Raw genomic sequence first — 12333 nt, 5'->3', positions numbered from 1 at the left:
ATGAATGCTGGTCTTATTTGGGTGCCTCACAATAATCAATTTAGGTCGATAATGCCTAGTCATGCAATGCTCTATCAGAGATTTGGTATGTCCTAACAAGATTTCCACCCTACTTAAGCCTTACTTTTTATTTACAAACGTTTTAGGTTTTCAAAAATACTTTTTCGTAAAGGCTTTCTCGTTAAATTTTTTTTTGAAAATTGGCTTAAGAACTTTGAATCTTCGTAATGGGTTATTTTAATACAGCATAAAAAGATTATACCAAAATCTCACACTTAAACGAACATTGTCCTCAATGTTCCTAGTGTATCCCACACTTAGGAGTTTTAGTTGAAGATTTGGGAATATTTGTCTAGTGTTTATTTAGGTTGGGATCCCACAGTTAGTGATAAGCTAGGATGTGGCATAATTTAGAGCAAGTAATGGGAAGAAAGAAGTACCCTTAGCAGATGTTACTTGTGAAGATACTAGCTGGATTTCAATCTTTGAAGTTGCGTTGTTTATTGATCGGCTCATTTGTCATCCTTTATTCTTCTACTCTACTTTATTGCACGGTTTGCCTCCCGAGAAGCGCTTTTATTTAAGGTCGTTGGCTCGACCGTAGTGATTCTTAGAAAGCAAACATTCCTCTTTGGTGGTTGTAATCTTGGTCTTCTCGAGGGAATGTGAGTCTTGGTGGGTAAATCCTAAGAAAGTGTCGGACCAAAAGTGGTAGAAGATCCGGTACCTCTCTTGAAGATCTTCTGAAAAATAGGTAGTGTGCAGTTTCGGCTCGTGATAAATCTTGATGTCCGATGAGAATATGATCCACGGCTCTGCTGGTTGATCCATGGATGTCAATCATTGAGGCAATGCTGGTGGTGATTATCTCTCTAATAGGATGCTCATTTCGGAGGTCTTCAAATAGTGTGAGAAATTGTATCTTCAGTATCTCGAAGTCTTCAGAATGGTGATCTCCACAGTAAGAGTCTGTAGCTTTGCACAGATTGGTCAGAAGGCGAAGCTGAAAAGAAGTGAAAAGCAATCCTGACCCGAGCATCAATGTCACCGTCTTTGAGTATATCTCCCGACATTCGGAATTAAATGTGAAACTTGGATCCATGGATTCGTGGAAGATATGTGCTATCTGCTTCATAACGTAGGTGGCAATGTTGACTCGGTCGGTTCAAGATGATAGAACGGATTGTTGCGTCTTACTTCTTCTGTAACTGCGTCTCGCAACTCTTTGATAATCAGATTAGCGTGGTGATCAATTGTTACATAAATCACTAGCCTGTCTGGTGTGCTTTCGAAATTATCTCTCTCCAAGAGAGCTAAAAAGCTGTGAATATCCTCGATCATTTGTAAATGAGAGTGATAGGTCGGGCGTCCGGTGGAAAGATCTATATGCTTTCGGATGAGAGTTAGTAGTGCTCGTTGGTTTGCTGAGAAAGGAAGTGAAGATCCGGCTAAGGCGTTGTAAACCTTAGAGTAAATGACATTCTGATCTCGACAGAATCTTGTCTCAAGGATAGTGCGGACAACTGAATTGTGCTCTCGTTTCCTTTCTTCACGGTAGATATGATCGTGAAGGGTATTGATAAAGTCTTGAATGCGCTCTTCTAGGATTTCAACATCATTGTCTTCTCTTTGGAGATAGAGGTTGTATTCTTCTTGGATAGCCATGATTCATTCTGTTAAGCATAGCGTGAAATCAATTGTTGATTTACTGATGGCTTCGAGAATATCTTCAAATTCATCAGTGTTATTGATGAAAGTTGTCATGTCGGTGTGTGTAGATATGACTGGAATCTGATCTAAAGAAGAGTCCAGCTCCCCTTGATCTGGTTCGGTTGGAGAGTGTGAGTTATCCAGGATGTCTTCATGTTGCTCTTCCTCGTCATCTTCGGTATAATGTTCTTCTGAGGATTCGTCTGATGAACGGGCATCTTCAGTACTCTGTTTCTCTACTTTGATACTTGCAGGGTCAATTTCTATATCTTTAACCTCATCCTTATCAGTCTTCTTCTTGTAACGAATGATTAAGCTGTGATCTTCAGTCTCAAGCCTCATTAATTCTTCATGACGCTTAATTCTTAGAGAGGGTATTATCGCAGTTTCTTTTACGTCTTCCATTTCCTCTTCCTCTTCAGGTTCTTCCTCTTCCTCTATTTCTTCGTTGGGATCCTCTTCTTCCATTTCTGGGTCGTCTGTAGACTGTGATTCAACACGTATTTCAATATCATTGGCTGGTGGTGAATACTCGGCATCAGAAGTGATCCGTCTGGTGGAAATAGCAAACATCTCTGCCTGTCCAGAAAGACCGGTAGGTCGGTCAATTTTAAAGGTAACGCTCTCCCCATATGACCGCAAGATCAAGATTTGATTGTACATATCAATGACAGTCCTAGCCGTATTCATGAAAGGTCTTCCTAACACTATTGGTGTGTGTAGGTCTTCCTTAATGTCCATCACCACAAAATCCGTAGGGTACAAGAATTTGTCGACTTTCACCAAGACGTTCTCAACTATGCCCTTAGGATATCGAATTGTGTGATCAGCAAGTTGGATTGTCATTTTAGTTCTCTAATCTCTTGAGAGAGAGAGTAGGGGATTAGGTTGATACTTGCTCCTAAATCTGCTAGCGCATGAATGGTTCCAGATTGATAGATCGAACACGGGAAAATGAATCGGCCCGTGTCTCCTAGCTTTGGTGGTAGAGAGTTTCTGAGTAATTCCGAGCAATCTTCACTCAGTGGAATTTTGTTAGAATCTGGTATCCTCTTCTTATTAGAGAGAAGCCTTCGGATGTATCTCTTCTGGTTTGAAACTTTGGACATGGTGTCCAGGAATCTTCCATCGAGTTTGAAGGAGTCAAGCTTGGATGGTTCCTCCTGTAGCCTTCCAGGGTAGGGTACACGAACTGGAGTTGCAGTAGGAAGCTTCTCAGTATATGTCGATTTGTTCTTGAGCCTAGCTGACCTCCTCCGTGGTTCTTCCTCTGGAATTATAGAATCCATTTGCTTAGCATCCTCTATGTGGGGATTTTGGATAGTATTACTAGGTAACCTTCCTTGTGGTCGGGTTTCAAGGCGTTGTGATAACTGTCCGAGCTGCGTCTCTAGACTTTTGAGCAGAGCCAAATTTATTTCTCATTAGTATCTCCATTTGGTCTTGTCTAGATGCAGTTCTCTGATTTAGATGTTGTTGTCCTTGAATGAACTGAGTCAATTGATCATCAGCTCCGAGAGTGGGGTTGGTTACTTTTGTAATTTGGGTGTTTGGGGAATTTTCCTCGACTGGTGGACCAGTGAGTGGAAGTGGTTGATCGTAGGACAATTGAGATTGTTGGGCTGGATAAGGTGGGTAGCGATAGCAAAAAGGCTGGTTGCTTCGTTGAAATTGGTTAAACCTAGGTTTTTGATTGAATCCGGGATTTGGTTGACGAGCTGGGTATTGAACGTAACCGACTGAACCGTCAGGGTTCTCGTACTCAACTTGATATTCTTCAGTAGTTTACGGGTTGGTACAATTAACACAGGCCAGAGCTTGGTTAACCTACTGCGGCTGCGTCTTCAATTCTTCGAGTTGTTTAGCGAGAGATTCCATCTTATCTGTGAGGGATTTGATGGCCTCCGTTTGATTGTTAAGTGCAGAGAGTGGGGCAGATGATGAAGTTGTTTCACCACTATTCCAGTCATGATGATGCATTGTCATGTTCTCGAGCAATTCCCATGCTTCGTCTGCGGTTTGGTTCATCAAATTTTCTTGAGCTGCTGCATCGATCGTCATCCTATCATTTACCGTAAGATCATTGTAGAAGGTACAGATTTGAGCTGACCGTTCTAACTGGTGATTAGGGCATTTTTTCAGTAGGGTTTTGAATCGCTCCCATGCCGTGTAAAGAGATTCATCATAACTTTGTTTGAAGTTAATGATGTCATTCTTAAGTTTGGTTTGTTTAGAAGGAGGGAAATATTTGATTAGGAATTTAGTAGCCATCTTCGTCCATGATGTGATGGAATCGTTTTCCAGTCCTTCGAACCATGTTTGAGCATGATGAGTGAGAGAATAGGGAAACAAGTATAGCTGAACTATATCTTATTCTATCCCTGGCTGTTTGTAGGAGTTCGAAAGAGATATGAATTTATCAAGGTGAGAGTTAGGATCGTCATTTGGTAGTCCACGAAACTGACAGCTGTTTTGGATGAGCTGTATGATGTGATGTTTTAATTCGAACGAGTGTCCTTGAATCTCAAGAAATCTAATCGGTCCTCCTCGACCCTCAATCGAGGGTTTGGTATTTTCTGCTAAAGTAACGCGTAACGCCATTTGACTTCTGATTCGTGCTTCCTTGCGTGCTTTAGAGATTATTGCGTCGGGATCAGGTACGAATAACAACGGGCCTGGTTTAGATCGGGTTTGGGTCATACACTGGGTAAGCCTTTTTTATTTTTAATTTTAAGCAGATAAACTAAATTTCTAAAATAATCTAAGGTAATCTTAATCTAAGGTAGTCTAATTTAAAGTAATCTAAGTTATTCTAAGATAATCTAACTATCATAAGGTTGAATACGTTTTTGGTTCTTGCTACTGATTCCCTGGTATTTCGATAACAGAGCTTCGCACGAACTATTCAACAAACCAAGTGGCCCAGCCGACTACGGAGATGCAGGATCCTTTTGGTTCCAATATAATTGGAGACTGTTCGGAAAATCTAACAACCAAGTCCGTGTATAATTGTCTTTCTTATAAACCACTAAATGCTTGTGAATAAGTTTGATAGAAAGTAGTATTATCTGATACCAGTTCCCCGGCAGCGGCGCCAAAAACTATACTTCACCTTGATATGGCCAAAACGGAAGGTTTTATTTGTGCGGTGTCGTTAGATCGCAACACGTCAGAATCAGCCACCAAGAGGGGGGGGTACTGTTTTAAATTTATATTTAGCGGGGCCTAAATCGTACTACTCCTTATTATGAGTTAGGGAAGTATGACCTAGGGTCGTATTTTTAAGATATCAATAGAATCGAACCTATTAAAGCTTAAGATATTTATAAAGGAGTAGTGGTTACCTAATTTTAGGTTTTTCTAGTTTTTAAGATAGATAAAGTAAATGCAATGAAATTCGTAATTCAGATAAGGTTAAAACAAGTGCATACGGTGATTTCATCAGTTATTCAGCCGATATTATGGAATGTTGGCTCATGAATAGGTAGAAGCCTTGTATTCATTACCCTGGTCCTAAACGCCCATGTCGTAAGACATGTCACTGGGTAATGCGATAGGCTTGAAGATTCTGAATAGACAGCAACGTCCCTTACCCCCGACGCCCGTGCAGTCTGACTACAGGCATACACGTTCAGATGGCTCATCCAATTGAGCGACTCGGTTGGGTGACGTATTAACATTCCACAAAGGTCTAAACTTTCTTAAGCATAATAGAATACAGGGTTTACCATATCCGAGAGACGTGATGTGTTTCAATGCTTTCATTAATGATTGGGTTTAAAAGATAGGTAGGCCCTTAAAAGAGTTCAACCATAAAGAACACCATGGCCAAGTCAAGTTGACTTCCATGAACACGTTCGGTTATCCTAATGGTCCAATCCTTTATGTGTTTAAACAAACAGTTCCTTAATTAACCAAGAATCCCTCAAGCGGGGTGCAATGCTTGAGAACGCGTTATGGTGAAGTGTACTAATCAGCACTAACCGGTTCCATGGCCTTACTTAGCAGAGGTACAGCTTACAACAACCGTTGTGATTCAGCATGCACGTACGAAGTTTATATGCTTGGTGACTACACTAGCATAGTCTGGGACCGAGAATGTACTAGAGGTCTAGTTAGATGTTTCACTACAAAAGAGTCCTCAGTCGGAATCCAAAGCTTGATAGACTTACTACAACCGGTGTGCCTCGGCCGATCTTACGTTGTATCCGATAGACTTCTCTTACCAAGGGTTGACACAAATAGTGTACTCTGAATCGAGGTTCGCGACTTTCCAATAACAGAGCTAATAACTACGTTCTATTAGTTGAAAAAGCGATTGAGTTTAAAGCATAATCGGAAAGCATTTCGACAACATACACAAACCATAATATTATTTTGGCATTAATACTGGTTACATTACAGCATACACTAAAGATTACTACTCGCTAATCATGGAGACAACAACAGAATATAATGATAGAAGACATTATATAAAGATAAAGGATAGAAGTACCAGTAGATTAAACGAGTTTCGAATAGAAAAGTGACAACTTCAAACTCCAGACCGCTCCTAATACAATCTTCGGCGTTCTTCTCCGGGTACTAGATTTCCCGCACGGAGTTGAAGACCTTGAAAGTATGACTAATATTGTACAAGAGAGAGAAAGAAGTGAATTGAAGTGTGTGTTGGAATGAATAACAAAGACCCTTTAAATAAGCTTGAAATTTGCCTGCAAACGGCTGGCAAGCCGTTTTGCAAGCCGTTTGCAGGGACCGTTTACCAGGCCAGCCCGTTTAACGTACCCGTTTGATCTGGGCGTATGGCAGGCAGTTTGTCATACTGGCAAGCCGTTTGACAGCCCGTTTGGCAAGCCGTTTGGCTTGCTGATTCGTTGGATCATAACTTGATTTCTTGTCTTTCACCGTTTTCGCTCTAGAATCTTCGTTTTAGCTCCAATTCTCTTGATTCTTTTTGCACCTTCTTCGTAATTACTTTCTCTTCAATTTTTACCGGCGAAACGGGTATTTTTCCAATAAAGTTCGAATCTTTCTTGTTTTTGGGCCTTAATACCGGGGTGAAAACGTGAATTTTTAGCCGATATCAAATATCCCACACTTAGAATTTGCTTGTCCTCAAGCAAACTCCCATTTTTCCTTTAAGAAATCTTTTCGAAGTTTCTTTTCTAATAGCCTAAGCGGTTTTCTTTTTATTATAAGAGCGAAAAGTAAGATGAGTTATTTATGTTAGGGTTGAAACTATCTCTGCAAGAATGCGAGGAGGTTACATGACTTATGCTAGCTTTCACGGGTCACTCAAATCACACAAATGTCTAGGGTTCCCTATAAATCTAAGAAATGAATTCACTCATAGCCAGTCTTGCTGTACCCATCGTCATAGGATTGATAAAGACTCAAATCCTTGCTACTACTGTGAGAACGGTAGTAACCATAGCTTTTAGGTCATTTATCAATGATGGAAAGGAATTTTGGAGTGGTAGTGAAGTTGTTTTTGAGGGGTAAAAAAAGGGTAATACAGTCTTTATGCAGACTTTTATTTAGAATTTAAGATAGATAGGAGTGCTGATATTTTTGAGAAGCACTTTTGAACTTTTCATCATTTGATAATCATTTTCGGTCGAGTTCTTCTTCAGCGTTTCTCTTTATAAGTTCTGCTACTTTTTTCAGAACTTTTGAATGTAATTTTTTTTTTGTTTGAAGATTTTATCTCGAGAAACTTTTTTCCGGTAAAATTTTTCAAGACCTTTGCCATGATACTTGAGAGGTTTATAACATCGGGTTTTCGGAAGGAATCTCATTTTCTAGATTTTTCAAGTGGTAGTAAAGATGATGTGAATGAGGTGGTGAAGTAGAAGTAGTGGAGGTGCGAAAGGTTTGTTTTTGACAAATGGCTAGTTCTTCTGATTATAACCGAATCACGTTTCCCTGCTTTGGAAATGTAGATCTAAAGCAAGTTCTGATTCTGAGCACAGACATCGGCACTCTCAACGGAAAACAGTGAAGCATTAAAGATGAATGCTGGTCTTATTTGGGTGCCTCACAATAATCAATTTAGGTCGATAATGCCTAGTCATGCAATGCTCTATCAGAGATTTGGTATGTCCTAACAAGATTTCCACCCTACTTAAGCCTTACTTTTTATTTACAAACGTTTTAGGTTTTCAAAAATACTTTTTCGTAAAGGCTTTCTCGTTAAATTTTTTTTTGAAAATTGGCTTAAGAACTTTGAATCTTCGTAATGGGTTATTTTAATACAGCATAAAAAGATTATACCAACATCCCACACTTAAACGAACATTGTCCTCAATGTTCCTAGTGTATCCCACACTTAGGAGTTTTAGTTGAAGATTTGGGAATATTTGTCTAGTGTTTATTTAGGTTGGGATCCCACACATAGTGATAAGCTAGGATGTGGCATAATTTAGAGCAAGTAATGGGAAGAAAGAAGTACCCTTAGCAGATGTTACTTGTGAAGATACTAGCTGGATTTCAATCTTTGAAGTTGCGTTGTTTATTGATCGGCTCATTTGTCATCCTTTATTCTTCTACTCTACTTTATTGCACGGTTTGCCTCCCGAGAAGCGCTTTTATTTAAGGTCGTTGGCTCGACCGTAGTGATTCTTAGAAAGCAAACATTCCTCTTTGGTGGTTGTAATCTTGGTCTTCTCGAGGGAATGTGAGTCTTGGTGGGTAAATCCTAAGAAAGTGTCGGACCAAAAGTGGTAGAAGATCCGGTACCTCTCTTGAAGATCTTCTGAAAGATAGGTAGTGTGCAGTTTCGGCTCGTGATAAATCTTGATGTCCGATGAGAATATGATCCACGGCTCTGCTGGTTGATCCATGGATGTCAATCATTGAGGCAATGCTGGTGGTGATTATCTCTCTAATAGGATGCTCATTTCGGAGGTCTTCAAATAGTGTGAGAAATTGTATCTTCAGTATCTCGAAGTCTTCAGAATGGTGATCTCCACAGTAAGAGTCTGTAGCTTTGCACAGATTGGTCAGAAGGCGAAGCTGAAAAGAAGTGAAAAGCAATCCTGACCCGAGCATCAATGTCACCGTCTTTGAGTATATCTCCCGACATTCGGAATTAAATGTGAAACTTGGATCTATGGATTCGTGGAAGATATGTGCTATCTGCTTCGTAACGTAGGTGGCAATGTTGACTCGGTCGGTTCAAGATGATAGAACGGATTGTTGCGTCTTACTTCTTCTGTAACTGCGTCTCGCAACTCTTTGATAATCAGATTAGCGTGGTGATCAATTGTTACATAAATCACTAGCCTGTCTGGTGTGCTTTCGAAATTATCTCTCTCCAAGAGAGCGAAAAAGCTGTGAATATCCTCGATCATTTGTAAATAAGAGTGATAGGTCGGGCGTCCGGTGGAAAGATCTATATGCTTTCGGATGAGAGTTAGTAGTGCTCGTTGGTTTGCTGAGAAAGGAAGTGAAGATCCGGCTAAGGCGTTGTAAACCTTAGAGTAAATGACATTCTGATCTCGACAGAATCTTGTCTCAAGGATAGTGCGGACAACTGAATTGTGCTCTCGTTTCCTTTCTTCACGGTAGATATGATCGTGAAGGGTATTGATAAAGTCTTGAATGCGCTCTTCTAGGATTTCAACATCATTGTCTTCTCTTTGGAGATAGAGGTTGTATTCTTATTGGATAGCCATGATTCATTCCGTTAAGCATAGCGTGAAATCAATTGTTGATTTACTGATGGCTTCGAGAATATCTTCAAATTCATCGGTGTTATTGATGAAAGTTGTCATGTCGGTGTGTGTAGATATGACTGGAATCCGATCTAAAGAAGAGTCCAGCTCCCCTTGATCTGGTTCGGTTGGAGAGTGTGAGTTATCCAGGATGTCTTCATGTTGCTCTTCCTCGTCATCTTCGGTATAATGTTCTTCTGAGGATTCGTCTGATGAACGGGCATCTTCAGTACTCTGTTTCTCTACTTTGATACTTGCAGGGTCAATTTCTATATCTTTAACCTCAACCTTATCAGTCTTCTTCTTGAAACGAATGATTAAGCTGTGATCTTCAGTCTCAAGCCTCATTAATTCTTCATGACGCTTAATTCTTAGAGAGGGTATTATCGCAGTTTCTTTTACGTCTTCCATTTCCTCTTCCTCTTCAGGTTCTTCCTCTTCCTCTATTTCTTCGTTGGGATCCTCTTCTTCCATTTCTGGGTCGTCTGTAGACTGTGATTCAACACGTATTTCAATATCATTGGCTGGTGGTGAATACTCGGCATCAGAAGTGATCCGTCTGGTGGAAATAGCAAACATCTCTGCCTGTCCAGAAAGACCGGTAGGTCGGTCAATTTTAAAGGTAACGCTCTCCCCATATGACCGCAAGATCAAGGTTTGATTGTACATATCAATGACAGTCCTAGCCGTATTCATGAAAGGTCTTCCTAACACTATTGGTGTGTGTAGGTCTTCCTTAATGTCCATCACCACAAAATCCGTAGGGTACAAGAATTTGTCGACTTTCACCAAGACGTTCTCAACTATGCCCTTAGGATATCGAATTGTGTGATCAGCAAGTTGGATTGTCATTTTAGTTCTCTAATCTCTTGAGAGAGAGAGTAGGGGATTAGGTTGATACTTGCTCCTAAATCTGCTAGCGCATGAATGGTTCCAGATTGATAGATCGAACACGGGAAAATGAATCGGCCCGTGTCTCCTAGCTTTGGTGGTAGAGAGTTTCTGAGTAATTCCGAGCAATCTTCACTCAGTGGAATTTTGTTAGAATCTGGTATCCTCTTCTTATTAGAGAGAAGCCTTCGGATGTATCTCTTCTGGTTTGAAACTTTGGACATGGTGTCCAGGAATCTTCCATCGAGTTTGAAGGAGTCAAGCTTGGATGGTTCCTCCTGTAGCCTTCCAGGGTAGGGTACACGAACTGGAGTTGCAGTAGGAAGCTTCTCAGTATATGTCGATTTGTTCTTGAGCCTAGCTGACCTCCTCCGTGGTTCTTCCTCTGGAATTATAGAATCCATTTGCTTAGCATCCTCTATGTGGGGATTTTGGATAGTATTACTAGGTAACCTTCCTTGTGGTCGGGTTTCAAGGCGTTGTGATAACTGTCCGAGCTGCGTCTCTAGACTTTTGAGCAGAGCCAAATTTATTTCTCATTAGTATCTCCATTTGGTCTTGTCTAGATGCAGTTCTCTGATTTAGATGTTGTTGTCCTTGAATGAACTGAGTCAATTGATCATCAGCTCCGAGAGTGGGGTTGGTTACTTTTGTAATTTGGGTGTTTGGGGAATTTTCCTCGACTGGTGGACCAGTGAGTGGAAGTGGTTGATCGTAGGACAATTGAGATTGTTGGGCTGGATAAGGTGGGTAGCGATAGCAAAAAGGCTGGTTGCTTCGTTGAAATTGGTTAAACCTAGGTTTTTGATTGAATCCGGGATTTGGTTGACGAGCTGGGTATTGAACGTAACCGACTGAACCGTCAGGGTTCTCGTACTCAACTTGATATTCTTCAGTAGTTTACGGGTTGGTACAATTAACACAGGCCAGAGCTTGGTTAACCTACTGCGGCTGCGTCTTCAATTCTTCGAGTTGTTTAGCGAGAGATTCCATCTTATCTGTGAGGGATTTGATGGCCTCCGTTTGATTGTTAAGTGCAGAGAGTGGGGCAGATGATGAAGTTGTTTCACCACTATTCCAGTCATGATGATGCATTGTCATTTTCTCGAGCAATTCCCATGCATCGTCTGCGGCTTGGTTCATCAAATTTTCTTGAGCTGCTGCATCGATCGTCATCCTATCATTTACCGTAAGACCATTGTAGAAGGTACAGATTTGAGCTGACCGTTCTAACTGGTGATTAGGGCATTTTTTCAGTAGGGTTTTGAATCGCTCCCATGCCGTGTAAAGAGATTCATCATAACTTTGTTTGAAGTTAATGATGTCATTCTTAAGTTTGGTTTGTTTAGAAGGAGGGAAATATTTGATTAGGAATTTAGTAACCATCTTCGTCCATGATGTGATGGAATCGTTTTCCAGTCCTTCGAACCATGTTTGAGCATGATGAGTGAGAGAATAGGGAAACAAGTATAGCCGAACTATATCTTATTCTATCCCTGGCTGTTTGTAGGAGTTCGAAAGAGATATGAATTTATCAAGGTGAGAGTTAGGATCGTCATTTGGTAGTCCACGAAACTGACAGCTGTTTTGGATGAGCTGTATGATGTGATGTTTTAATTCGAACGAGTGTCCTTGAATCTCAAGAAATCTGATCGGTCCTCCTCGACCCTCAATCGAGGGTTTGGTATTTTCTGCTAAAGTAACGCGTAACGCCATTTGACTTCTGATTCGTGCTTCCTTGCGTGCTTTAGAGATTATTGCGTCGGGATCAGGTACGAATAACAACGGGCCTGGTTTAGATCGGGTTTGGGTCATACACTGGGTAAGCCTTTTTTATTTTTAATTCTAAGCAGATAAACTAAATTTCTAAAATAATCTAAGGTAATCTTAATCTAAGGTAGTCTAATTTAAAGTAATCTAAGTTATTCTAAGATAATCTAACTATCATAAGGTTGAATACGTTTTTGGTTCTTGCTACTGATTCCCTGGTATTTCGATAACAGAGCTTCGCACGAAC

General features: G+C 40.5%; 2 non-coding genes across 2 annotated transcripts; both read left to right on the top strand.

Moving 5' to 3' along the window:
* The first annotated feature begins 3826 nt into the window (after positions 1-3826).
* Positions 3827-3932, top strand: LOC139886922 (small nucleolar RNA R71). Its single transcript, XR_011772782.1, has one exon. It is a non-coding gene; the product is annotated as a small nucleolar RNA R71 (small nucleolar RNA).
* A 7615-nt stretch (positions 3933-11547) lies between these two features.
* LOC139886921 (small nucleolar RNA R71) lies at positions 11548-11653 on the top strand. Its single transcript, XR_011772781.1, has one exon. It is a non-coding gene; the product is annotated as a small nucleolar RNA R71 (small nucleolar RNA).
* The last annotated feature ends 680 nt before the right edge of the window (positions 11654-12333 follow it).

This window comes from Rutidosis leptorrhynchoides, chromosome 1, assembly GCF_046630445.1.
Source record: "Rutidosis leptorrhynchoides isolate AG116_Rl617_1_P2 chromosome 1, CSIRO_AGI_Rlap_v1, whole genome shotgun sequence".
Classification (NCBI taxonomy): Eukaryota; Viridiplantae; Streptophyta; class Magnoliopsida; order Asterales; family Asteraceae; genus Rutidosis; species Rutidosis leptorrhynchoides.
This window is presented reverse-complemented; position numbering and strand designations above follow the sequence as displayed.